Source organism: Lithobates pipiens, unplaced genomic scaffold (genome assembly GCF_037356315.1).
Source record: "Lithobates pipiens isolate NorthernLeopardFrog02 unplaced genomic scaffold, aLitPip1_a1.2 Scaffold_28, whole genome shotgun sequence".
In the NCBI taxonomy this organism is placed as follows: domain Eukaryota; kingdom Metazoa; phylum Chordata; class Amphibia; order Anura; family Ranidae; genus Lithobates; species Lithobates pipiens.
Window position 1 is genome coordinate 63,730,917 of NW_027507789.1, and position 13,136 is coordinate 63,744,052.

Below are 13,136 nucleotides of genomic sequence, written 5' to 3' on the forward strand. Positions count from 1 at the left end.
ATGGGGAATGCTGGGAATTCTGATGTAAATGTGGGCTTTGGTAAGCAGAAAGCCCCTTACATCAGAGTTCTATTTTATAACACAGTCCATAGTGTTCCCCCGTAAAAAAATAAATGCTGTGTGCCGCTGAAGTGTCCGGGTTTGGCTTGAAGAAAAGGTGGCAACCCCAGCTTCCACTCATTTCAGATCTACCACTTAGATTCAGAGCGACTGCACTTTCAAGTGCACTTGCAGTGCAAAGTGGATTTGCCTTTCGTAAATAACCCCCAATGAGTCTAGGTTTTGTATATAACGATATCCCGTGAAGGATATGATGCTGCTACACTTGATTTATCTAAGTGTGTAATATATATATATATATATATATATATATATATTTGTTTTTTTTGTTGCGGTAGGATAAATAAGTGTTAGATGACATAAAGGTCAATGTTTGTTATAATCCCATTATTATGTCTATAGCTGACCTCGTGGTTGGGTGTTTAGGGCCTTTCCTGCTTGAGCCCTCTGCTGAATGTACAAAGTTGGCCTGATGTAAGGCCCATGGGTTGTTTGGCCTATTTGAGAACTATAAACGAATATGTTTCTGAATATCATTTTATTTTTTTTAATATATAGTTGACCGCTCTGTCACAGTTCCTAGTACCCATTGTGGATCCTCGTGGATTAAAGAGGAAGTAAACCCTGATGGGTTTACTTCCTCTTTTTTTCCCTGCAAAGGTAAAGCATAATGGACTACTATGCATCGCATAGTAGCTCATTATGTGTCACTTACCTGACACAGGAGCCAGCGAAGTCGCCGCTGATCCCTGTAGTCCGCCGCGTCCATCTTGCTGGTGGCGCCTCGCAGCTCCGACCAATGACAGCGGCGAAGCCGCGATGACGTCACTCCCGCGCATGCGCACGGGAGTCGCGTCTCGCAGGTCCGACGCTACCATTCGGCGAAGCCGTGATGACGTCACTCCCGCGCATGCGCGCGGGAGTCGACAAATTAGGCAAATCCATTCTTGGACTTGCCGCATTTACTGCGCCTGCGCGCCGCTGTCTACGGCGCATGCGCCGTAGACAGCGGTGCCCATTTTCGGGCAAATATCTCCTAAACCATATAGGTTTAGGAGATATTGCTTGGACCTACAGGTAAGCCTTAATCTAGGCTTACCTGTAGGTCAAAGTGGTTTGAAGGGGTTTACTTCCTCTTTAATGTCTTAATTCCTTACCCTTCCAACATGTCGTCATTGTTGACTTCTTGTTCATTGTTTACATTACAGCATAATTTTTTACTGTAATTCTGAAAATTTAATAAAAGGATTGACACAGAGAAAGACAATGAGCCTCCATATTTTTTATCCTTTCACTGTCAGGAGGTGCCTCAGGGCCTGTGTCCTGGGACTTTTGTTTTCCTCAGAACAGTTTTTTTTTTTTTTTCCCCATACAGGTTTATGTGGATGCAAAAGCAACTGAAGCAGGGCAAGTGCGGGTCACACGAAGGGCAGCTACATGTAAGGATGGCAAGTGTGGGTCACATGAAGGGCAGCTACGGGTCAAATGGAGGGCAGCTACAGGTCAGGGGAGCAAGTGTGGGTCACATGAGGTGCAGCTATGGGTCAGGATTGCAAATGTGGGTCATGAGGTGCAGCTAGGGTTACCACCTTTTCTTCAAGTCAAACCAGAACACTTTAGCGGTGCACAGAAATCTTTTTTTTATAGTATAAACTATACATCTATTTTGAAATAAAATACAATTTCTAATCAAATGAAGGTAATCGCAAGAGTCCCCCTCTGCATCAGAGTCCACAGAGTTCCCCTTTTACATCTGAACTCCTAGAATTCCCTTACACTGTGAAGCGGGGGGAGTCTGCAGACTCTGATGTGAGGGAGGACTCTGGGAACTCTAACATAAGAGATGCTCTGGGAACCCTGATCTAAGGGGGAAAATTGAGAAAAGTGATGTCCGGAGAAGACTCTGATGTAAGGGGGAACGCTGTGGCCTCTGGTGTAAAGAAGAACTCTGATGTAAGGGGTGCTCTGAGAATCCTGATTTACCTTAGTGTACTCACTCGGAGGCAGGGGAGAGAAGGGCCAGGGATGGATGGTGAGCTCAATCACCGCTTGGCAGTCAGTAACTCTCATCCAGATGTAGCTGAGGCTGCTGGACTTCAAATTTATGGTCCCCGCTTTCTGAGGCACCGTCCCAGGGGTTGAAGAGTTGAGCGCATTCACAGAGGGGTAGGGGTGGGAGGAAGAGGAGTAGATCAAGCCCTCTCTCCTCTCACGTCTGTGTGAGGGGGAGGAGTAATTGTTAGTGCTGGCTTTTGGGCACTGTGAAAGAGAGTATAACAGACACTCTCGGCTTACAGAACTGCAGCCAACAACCCTGCTAGGATGCCATGATCTGGTCTGAATGTGTCCAGGTTTTAGGTGGTCTGAAACCCGAACGCATGATTCCAAACCCGAACTGTCCGGGTGAATCCTGGACAGGTGGCAACCCTAGGTGCAGCTATGGGTCAGGATGTTATAAGTGCGGGTCACATGGAGGGCAGCTACGGGTTAGCAGGGCAAGTGTGGGTCACATGGAGGGCAGCTACAGGTCAGCAGGACAAGTGCGGGTCACATGAAGGGCAGCTACAGGTCAGGAGGGCAAATGTGGGTCATGAGGTGCAGCTACGGGTCAGGAGGGCAAGTGTGGGTCACATGAGGTGCAGCTATGGGTCACTAGAGGGTCATCTGCATTTCAATGCACTGTGCAGGATTTCACGACTTCCTGCTTCGTCTGTCATGAAATATTTTGATTTGTGAGGTAAATGTTGTCATTTATACCATTGTCTTTTATATTTCAGACTGCAGAGAAGCAGCACAAACTATAGCTCATGTTCCTGTAATTAGCATAATTCCATGACTGTCTATTCACAGGAAGCTCAGCTGGCACCACAGCACTAGCCATGTTTATCAGCACAGCACGCTTGCTTTCTTTAGCATCTTAATTAGAGGATGAGGTGCTGAAGTGGCAGAGCTGGTATGGTATTACGATGCTGCCGATGACCCCCGGGGCCCGGCCACGCCTCCCTGACTGTCTAGTGACAAGGTCCCGCCCCTCTCTCCCTGGCTGCTCTGAGGGAGGTCACGTGTCTTTCTTGCCCGGTGTTCCATCAGTTGCCATCCATGCGCGAAGCTCCTGGTTCCCCCATCAGAGATGGCCGCTTGAGCTTCGGCGTCTACGGCGGCGCATGCGTAGGAGCAGCTGAGTCACGCGCGTAACTCCCCTCACGTGAGCGCGCAGAAGGGCTGAGTGAAGTTTGCAAGGCTCTAGACGTTCAGGAAAAACAAGGCGGACTCGCGCTCCAGACTCCGGTAGGTAGAAATCTTCGCTCCCGCTGCCCCGTCCCCCCGGGACCTCAGAGGAGTACCCTGTCACCCCCCACTGCCCAGCATTGTCCTCCTGCCCGGATATTATCCCAGGGCTTCCTTCTGTCCGTTCTTTCCCTGACTGGGTGACTCACTGCTCCTATCCCAGCTCCTCATTGGACGTGTTCTCCTGGGGCCCCTGTGTGGTGTACAGGCTCTGACACTCTGTCTGTATACAAATCTATGTCGGTTTTCATCCCTTTAACTCCCCTCTCCTCCCCTTCATAGCGTCTCATTTACAGTATGTTTTGTTTTCCTCCTAATACTATTAACAGCACTTCCTTTAGGAGGGTGACAACACTTGCAGCCCTGATTGCAGTGCAGTAGCTGCGTTGTCACCTTTTTGTGTAAGTGCTCTCAAATCAGGACTACAGGCACAACCTGTAATTCTACACTGCCAGAGAGAGCTTTACCATCAGTCTCAGCACCCAGACATTTCCACCAATCAGAGCCTTTGTGGACGCGGACGTTTCCACCAATCGGAGCCTTTGTGGATGTTTCCACCAATCGGAGCCTCTGTGGAAGCGGACGTTTCCACCAGTCAGAGCATTCCTTAATCCATCAGTGAAAGTGCCATCCACCCCCCCCCCCCTCCCCCGCCCGTGGTTGAGCAAAAGAGATGGAAGGAGTCGCATGACTGCTATTGAAATGTAAAGAGGGTAAATTCACCTTTTAGGGCTACGGCATACTAGCATATTATGAAATATTTACCTTTTAACACACAGCCCTGAAACCGCTGACAGGGCTTCCATCTTGGTCCTATCTTCCTCCTGTTTTCACAGGCTTCAGCTGTATGAATGGCTAAACCGCGATGATCTTACTCCCAGACATGTGCGCGGGAGTCATACGCGGCACAAAGCTGTGAAGGTACGGCACCATCCCTTCAGAGCGCATATGCCGGTGATGTCACCAGCTATATCCCGCGTGAATATCTCCTAAACAGGGCAAGTTTAGGAGATATTCGCTGATTGATCAGTTTTTTTTTTCCACGCTGGAAAAACATAATTTGCCACTAGGACACAGAAAATAACATTTTTCTATGTGTGCTGTTCACACTACAGTGCAGGCCTGAGCTCCGATAAAATGCAGGCATTCTGCATTTTATCGCAGTTTACAGGACAGAATCGCATGCCACTATGTGCTGCTGTGCAGTGACATGAATGAATTGTTGCTTTGTACTCTTCAAATAAAGTTGAGTCCAAAAACAAGGGGAGTGGAAAGGTGATGTGCTGAAATGCACATCACTCTGCCCCCTGCTGGCAGAACAGACAGCTGTTGTACACTAAACCACTGTGCCCTTAGGGTCCAGTCACACCACAACATGTGCATTGAGCACAGGTTAATGCATTGTGTTTTAGCATGCACTTTTCCCCTTTCATTCTGGAAGATGTAAAGAGTCTACAGTATGACAGTGGAGTCAAACTTGTGCTGGCCTGCTGTTGTGCCTGTGCATTATGTGCATTGCACTTTGCGCTGAAAGAAAGTAGGGCTTGCTCTCCTTCTTTTTTTTTTTTTTTTTTTCCCCCCCCAGCGCAAATCAATGCAAAGTGCCAGTGTGAACTCCTCCCATTCACATTTTTTTCACAGGTCCTTGTGTTGGCATTCTTTGAGGAGAGAGGAAAAAAAAAGTGCCAACGCCTCTGGTGTGAGTAGACCCGTGGAATGCCAGGAGTGGAATATCAGTACAGTTCTCTGCACTGCAGCAGCACAGTGATGTAGGGGTTGGCATCACAGCCCATCATGCTGAAAAAATGGAGTGCGCACCGTACACTTTTTTTATTTTTTAATCATCACTTGAACTGACAATAGAAAGTGAGGCTTTTTGCTCTGTCAGTGTGTTGGGGCTGCGCTAGAAATAGCTGCCAGCGCATCTGGTGTGAACGGACCCTTAAATCCTAACTCTGCGCAACTAAAAAAATTTCCCTTTGCAGTAGGGCTGTGCCCGCAATGCCAGAATCAATTGCATGTCTTTGTCTAGGGGTACCAAAAAAAAAAAAGTGAACTTGCCCAATCCATCACTCCTCTCCACTGCTTCCCTCCTTGCAGTTTGTTCTCCCCCATGGTCTAGTTTCCTAATGTCATCAATATGGAAGCAGGGTCCATAGCCCTGCACTGGACGTGATGACAGCGAGGGACAGTCCACCAATAGTGTGGGGTAGCAGAAGATTAGGTAAGTGAAACAGTTTCTTCCCTCTTCTACACAAAACAAGCTATTAATACTTGCAGTGTAGAGGCAGCACACTGGGTCACTTTGCAGGTGCTACAGCGCTAAAAATAGCTCTTGCAAAGTGCCCCGAAAGAGCCGCTCCTGTGTCTCCAGTGTGAAAGCCCCGAGGGCTTTCACACTACAGCGGTGCGCTGGCAGGACGGTAAAAAAAGTCCTGCTAGCAGCATCTTTGGAACGGTATGTATACCGCTCCTGCACATTGAAATGAATGGGCATCGCCGCTATACCGCCGACAAAGCGATACTATAGCAGCGCTTTACTGGTGGTTTTAACCCTTTTTCTGGCCTGTAGCAGGGGTTAAAAGCTCCCTGCTAGTGGCCGAATACCCCTGCAAATACAACGGAAAAAATAGTGGCACTTTATCGCCAATGGACCCACCGCCCCAGTGTGAAAGGTTAAAGTGATTGTAAAGTCTTGTTTTAAAAACAAACCTGCTCAGGTAAGTATCAGAGGGGGGCTGCTGCACACAGGTTTTTTTATCTTAATGCATTAAGATAAAAAAAACAATGCCTTTAAATCTGTGCATCCATATAGTCTGGTTGTACAGTCGTGTTATATATATATATATATATATATATTTTTTTTTTTTTTTTTTATAATAAATTTAGTGGTTTTGCCCAACAATAAATTGACCAAAAAAAAAAGCATTAAAACGGCAAAACCGATCCAAAACGCACTGCAGAAACATATTAAAAGCAAACTTCATATATGTCAACAGAGTTGTTGATAAATCTGCAGTAGAACATGCAATCAGATTGTAATGCACATGGTCAGCTTTAGATAAGGTAGCAGCTAAATGATAGTGATTCCATCCATATCTTTCTGTCATTAAGAATGATTTTACCCCAAGTGTTATCTAATGCCTTTAGGCAGAATAAAGAGGACCAAGTATGAGATGCCATCTCTCCTAGACACCTTTCCACCTGGCAGCAGAATTTTGACACTTTTAAATGAGTGAAACGTGTTTAGGTGCGTAAATTTATTGTATTGGCCATAATAATTTATTTTAGCCATTGAAATTAATTAATGCTCAAGTGCTAAATGAATATAGTGTTCATGCACATTTAGATGCATTTACACGCACCAATCTTTTTTCTTTTTCTACCAAAACACTGCTGCTCCTGAATATGCTTCTTTTTTTTGTTTTTGTTTTTTTGTTCTGTTTTTAAGAGGCAGAGAAAAATACACAAGACTCCCATAAGAGAAGTGTTAAATAGTCGTGTGTGTGTGTGTGTGTGTGTGGCCTTTATGATAAAGGAGAGCATGCTGAGTAATGTGTAGGTGTAACACAGGTATTTATTACCTCTCAGTTATAGTGCTTCTGCTGACACTTTCATCTACAAAAGGTCACAGCCAACTTAGTTTCATGCATCATCCAGGGTCGGCATTGTTTTGAACTGAAATGCTTGTTCTGATATAGTATAATGTGATCCTGATGTCTGTGCAGGCCTTGGCTGTGTTCACAAACGTCTGCACAGACCAGCACCTGCTAACTTATTAAAAAGTTGCAAACTAAAGGTCTCTGTGGGAGGGGGACAGAGGAAAACAATCCTCCAGCTGCACACTGGACCTCAGCTCAGCCTAGGCAGAGGCATTTTACTGGAGCTCAAGGACTTTTTTTTTCTGGGATAAAAGGTACAGCATTTTTTCCTTTTTAATAATTGGTGTGTACTGTGACATGTCAGGAATGTTATTCATGTAAAGGTGGGTACACTCTAAGAAAGTCGTACAAAAGATTGTCTGGTTTTTCTTGATGTTTTACAGCAAGTCGGAACCTAGGAAGGAAATAATGTATGAAAATTCTCGTATGACGAAGGCTTTTCATTTTATTTGTTTCTGATCATGCACAGTCTTTTGCATCTGATTTTTCACATACGAAAACAGTACACATTATCAAAAATCGTTAGTTCTGCTCACTTATGAGGATTTGTTCCTTCGGAAATGTTTGTTTGCAAAGTCTGAATCAGATGTAAAAATGTTCTTCTGATTTTCTCATAGTGTACCCAGATTTACTGAGAAGTTGGCAACTCATTAAAAGCTAGTTGGCAGTTGACTCGGTGGAATGGGAGTACTTGTGGAAATGTCTGGAGGGGTATGACTTCGGCCCCAAATTCATCAAATGGGTACAACTGATGTATCAGTCGCCCACAGCCAGGGTAATGGCGAACGGATGGCCCTCCGAGCAGTTTGACCTCACCAGGGGCACAAGGCAGGGCTGCCCTCTCTCGCCGTTGTTATACGCCCTGGCTGCTGAGCCGCTAGCCATATCCATCCGGAATAATCCAGAAATCAAAGGACTATGCTCAGGTAATCTGATTGAAAAAATTAGTATGTACGCAGATGACACCCTTTTATACCTGGCAGATCCGGGTTCCTCCTTGCGGGTGGCACTACATACAATCGAACAATTTGGGACCTTCTCTGGTTTAAAAATTAACTGGGAAAAATCGCAAATATTACCAATAGACAGTTTTCCACCAACCGAGTCACAGGCCAGTCTGCCACTTCAGAGAGTTAGTACCATCAAATATCTTGGGATCCATGTATCCAGAATGTCGACAGACTTTGTACATCTCAATATTGAACCCCTCACGTCTTATGTAAAAACTAAGCTGCGGACCTGGACTCGCTTGCCACTGGGGGTATGGGGCAGAATAAACTTAATTAAAATGGTTCTACTCCCCAAAGTATTATATGTTATGTGGCACTCCCCAACATACTTACCTTTGAAATACTTCAAGACTCTAGAAGCCCTCCTCAAATCTTTTGTATGGGGTCCTAACAGACACAAACTGGCATGGCAGACGCTAAAAAACCCACCTGACCTGGGAGGTATGGCACTACCAGACTTCAACCTATACTATATTTCGTCCCAATTATCACAACTATACCACATTGACAAGACTGACAGGGAGCGGTTCCTCCAGCTGATGTGCCCCAAGTGGGCCAGATGCACTAAAGACCCTCTTTATGCGATAACAATAAACACCGGAAATACTGAGTTGAGGACTGGTGAGCTGGCCCTACTGTGTCAATACAGACGCATATGGGACATTGCCTCCGCTAAACTAGAGATTCCCCAATATAACGACTTCACCCCATTATGGCACAACAAGGTCCTACCTGAATTCTTGCAAATTCCTGATGTAGATTGCTGGTCCACCTATGGAATCTTCTATCTCCATCATTTACTTACCAATGGGACTCTAAAAACCTTCCACACACTCCAAGAGGAGTACAATCTTCCCAATCATATGTTCTTTAGATATCTGCAAGTCAAGCATGCAATCCGCACTCAATTCCCATTGTCCCCCCCTAAGCCCGCTTCAAATGTCGCTATGGCAATCATCAAAAACACTGATCCTCAAAAACCTAATTTCAGCCTTCTACAATCTACTTTCCACCCCAGTAGCAACTAAAATAGCTTATGGACTTAAACCTCGCTGGGAAAGGGCGGTGGGACCTATCGAGGACGGGGAATGGGAGGAAGCTCTGGAATTCTGTAAGGCAGTTTCCCCAAAACTGTCGGACAGGCTGACTCAAATTTACATACTCCATCAAGCGTACCTTACCCCCCTCAGGGTTGCCAGGTACAGAGGCTCCCAGTCCACCTTGTGCCAAATGTGTGGAAGGGAGACAGGAACATTCATTCACTTACTGTGGTCATGCCCCAAAGTACAGGGACTATGGACACAGATTGTAAGATTCCTCCATGACGAAATGGGCTCTCCAGCCACGCTGGACCCAAAAATGTGCCTTTTGGGACTCTTGCCAGACTCGACTGACAGGTACATGAAGACATTTCTACACGAGACGTTATTCACAGCACGAAAGACAATAGCTCGGAAATGGATGAGGACTTATCCCCCGAGCGTTGCAGAATGGAAAGCAGAAATAAACAACATCCTCCCCTACAAAAAATTTATATACACCAATAGGGGATGTCCTGAGAAATACTACAAAATCTGGGACAGGTGGCTGCAGGAGTCTAGCACTTGTTCATAGCTGGTTTATGCACAATATATAGTAATGTAAATAACAAGCGGATCCTCCGGCCCCTGGGTAGTGAAGTAACCCAAAACACTGACACAAGGTACCCTTTTGCTTTATTTATTTCATGCATAAAACGTGATGGGACATTGAAGATTTGAGATGGTTATACAATTGTTATTTGAGGAGCTTTACGATCTGTAGCATTTTTGTAACTGTAATCTGTAACATGTATGCACTGTAAATCGCAATAAACCTGGTTGATTTAAAAAAAAGCTAGTTGGCAGCTCCAAGCCCTATAATCACTTCTATACCTTGAGGGATAAATAGTTACATTCACCTACCTTTTTGCTGGTTTGGGAATCCTGCTTTTGTGATGCTTTGCAGCTACACTGAAATTCATAAAATGTCACTGGAAGAATAGACTTTGGTAGTACTGCATCACAGTGATTTGGATAGCGAATTACAATTGCAACTTCCAGTAGGGCTTGCACTGGTGCTATATATTTAACCACTTAAGGACCAGGCTTCTTTTTCAGATTTGGTGTTTACATGTTTAAAACCGAGGGCTTTCACACTGGAGCAGTGCGCTGTCAGGGTGTCAGAAAAAGTCCTGCCAGCGGCTTCTTTAGAGCGGTGAATTCGCCACTGCTCCCTATTGAAATCAATGGGGCAGCGCTGCGATACCGCCGGCAAAACAGGTAGATTTAACTCCTTTTTGGCTGCTAGCGGGGGATTAAAACCACCCTGCTAGTGGCTAAATAGCGCAGCTAAAGCGATGCCACTAAAATAGCGCCGCTTTACCGCTGACGCTCTAGGTGGCTCGGGGTCTAAGGGAGCGGAGGTGGAAAGAGAGGAGGACACCCCCTCCATGGGCGGCACAGACCGGGGGCTGTGAGACCCCTGCTGCCCACATGTCTGCTCCTTCCCAGCTTGTTTTCAGAGGACTACACCTGGGCGCATCAGACCCCTAGCTGAGCTTAGGAGAGGGGTAGAAGCCAGCGATTTTACAAACAGGAAGTTACCAGGCAATAACGTTGTTCAGCAGGCTATTACAGAGCTCAGAACATGGATGGCAAAGTTGGTGAAGGTAGGAAATCAGCTGAGTTCTTTTTTAACAGTAAAACCTATAGTATAGCATAAATCGCAGCAAAAAACGTATTGCTGCTGTACAATACATATATACAATCTCAGTGAATAGTGCCATACATGGGACAATCGAATATCTTAGTATAGAATTGTGCATTGCTCATATTACAATTATATTTTACATCAGTTAATTGAAGACTTTATTGCTCATATTGGCCCGGAGTTGTCTCATCTACTCATTAGTTGTACTAGAATGCTAGCAGATATCCAATGACTAGTGGTGGAAGGGGGGAGGAAGAGGAGATGGAAAGGGAAGGAGGGGGAAAGTGTCAGGAGTACAATCGGGGCGGACGAGTCTTTATTGCTTAGCCCATGCCCCCCAGATCTTCTCAAATTTTTTTTGGGGCATTTACGGTTGATATATGTGAGTTTATAGATTGGTAACGTAGAGTTTACCAGGGCTTTCCACTGGGAAACCCAAACAGTCACTGATGCAAAGGACCAGCAAAGGAGGGACAATAATGGCGAGTGTCACACCTATATCCGTGTTTTCTACAGACATGACATCTTCTTTGGGTAGAAGTACCATGGAGGAGATATGGAAAATGGCTCTCATGCAGTCGACTTGCTGCATCTGGGTTGTGAATTTGGGCCACAGCATCTCCTGGAAACAATGGGGATGTGATGAGCTCTTCCCGGAATTTTAGGAAGAGTAAAAAAAAGAAATACAAAATGCTATAAATCTATCCCCTATTTTGTAGATGCTATAACTTTTGCGCAAACCAATCTATGCTTATTTTTATATGTAGGATACGTATTGGCCTAAACCGAGAAAAAAATGTGTTTAAAAAAAAAAAAGGGAATATTATAGCAAAAAGTACAAAATATTGTGTGGGGTTTTTTTTTTGTGCTTTTAATAGTGCAAAAAATAAAAACCGCAGGGGCAATCAAAATACCACCAAAAGAGAGCTCTATTTGTGGGGGGGCCCGGTCCTTCAGCAGCCAAATCTTCCGGGGCTGAAGTGGTTAAATAATAGATCTTAATGAGACACCAGTGTACAGGGATAAGGACAATTGCAGACACACCCACACTCTCACTCAGGTTGACCTGGATGGACTGATGTCTTTAGTCAACCTTACTAACCATGTTTCTACATTGCACTTCCTTGCCCATCTCCATAGGCTAAACACAGACCTGAATTCTGCTAGATGGTGGCTGAACATTCATCTGCCCTTTGGTCTATACATTGCAAAAAGAAAAGTTTAGCAGTGATTGCTAATCTAATTATTATATGGAGTTTAAATGGCACTGACAGTTTGCATAGCGCTTTACAAAGTACAGTAGTGTTCTAATGTAATTCAATACAAGAGAAATAGATAAGCCCTACTTGTGAGAGTTTACAATCTTAGGCCTCATGCACAATGGACATTTTTACAGCAGCTGTTTGGCTTCAGACGGTTTTTCATGTTAGTGTGTCCATGCCACACACAGGCTGGGGTGTTTTTTGGCTTTAGAAAACCCCAAAACTAGTGGGTTCTGAGAGGATTTTTTTTTTTTTTTTTTTTTTTTAACGTCAAACGCTGACAAACACCCAAAACGCGGTTCGCCAGAGTTTTTTGACCCATTGAAAAGAAAGAGATGCTAAATAACGCTATTGCAAATATGTTAAACTCCCTGCAAAGCTACTGACGTTTTTATAACGTTATTTTAACGTCCAGGTGAAATGAGGCCTAAGAGGGAGGGGCATGTGACACCTAAGATAATTGTGAGATGTGAGCTAATGGCAAAAGTAGAGGTGCAGTTTATAGGTAGAGGCAGCTTTGGCTTCCCTTGAGATGAGTCATTAGGGATTGCCATCATATCATACCTTTCAGTCTTTCTGTCTTCCCTTTTCTTTGTGTTGCTTCTCCTTTCCTTCCACATGTTTTGTCTTTTTTGCCTCTTCTACATTTTTTTTTTTATTCACTTAGGTATCCTTTGCCCAATTTTTAAGGGGCTGCCTGTGTATCTTTTCCCTTTCCTTTGTCATCCAGCTTTCCTCCTCTCAGCTGTTGAGTTTCAGTAGTTTGCTCATTTAGCTTGTGCCTCTATGAATTTCACTTATTTCACTTTTTTTGTGTAGTGTAGTAGCATCTTTGAGCATTTTTTTTTTTTTTTTGGCACTTTTTTGTGAGACTTTGAGCGTTGCCGTTTTTTTTTTTTTTTTTTTAGTCAGTAGAGAAAAATAGAATTTGTTGCTAGGTATTTCAGCTTTTTTATATATATATATATATATATATATAATATATTTTTATGATAAGGGGAGTTTTAGTTATTTGTGTATTTTTTTCCGATTCAAGCTACAAAAGAAGCTACAGAACTTTTGAGCTTCAGGTGACTTGGAGTGGTGATGTGAACCATCTTCATAGAGAATTTTTTTTTTTTTCT

The 13,136-nt window shown here is 44.4% G+C and overlaps 1 protein-coding gene across 5 annotated transcripts in view; it reads left to right on the forward strand.

Moving 5' to 3' along the window:
* Nucleotides 1-3,240: 3,240 nt before the first annotated feature.
* Nucleotides 3,241-13,136, forward strand: part of PRPSAP1 (phosphoribosyl pyrophosphate synthetase associated protein 1) — an 82,010-nt gene continuing 72,114 nt past the window's right edge. Inside the window, exon 1 of one of the 5 annotated variants that reach the window (XM_077459312.1) lies at nucleotides 3,241-3,348. The gene's annotated coding sequence lies outside the window, so the exon portion shown is untranslated. The remainder of the gene's footprint in view (nucleotides 3,349-13,136) is intronic. The other 4 variants (XM_077459313.1, XM_077459315.1, XM_077459311.1 and 1 more) reach the window with 4 other exon arrangements.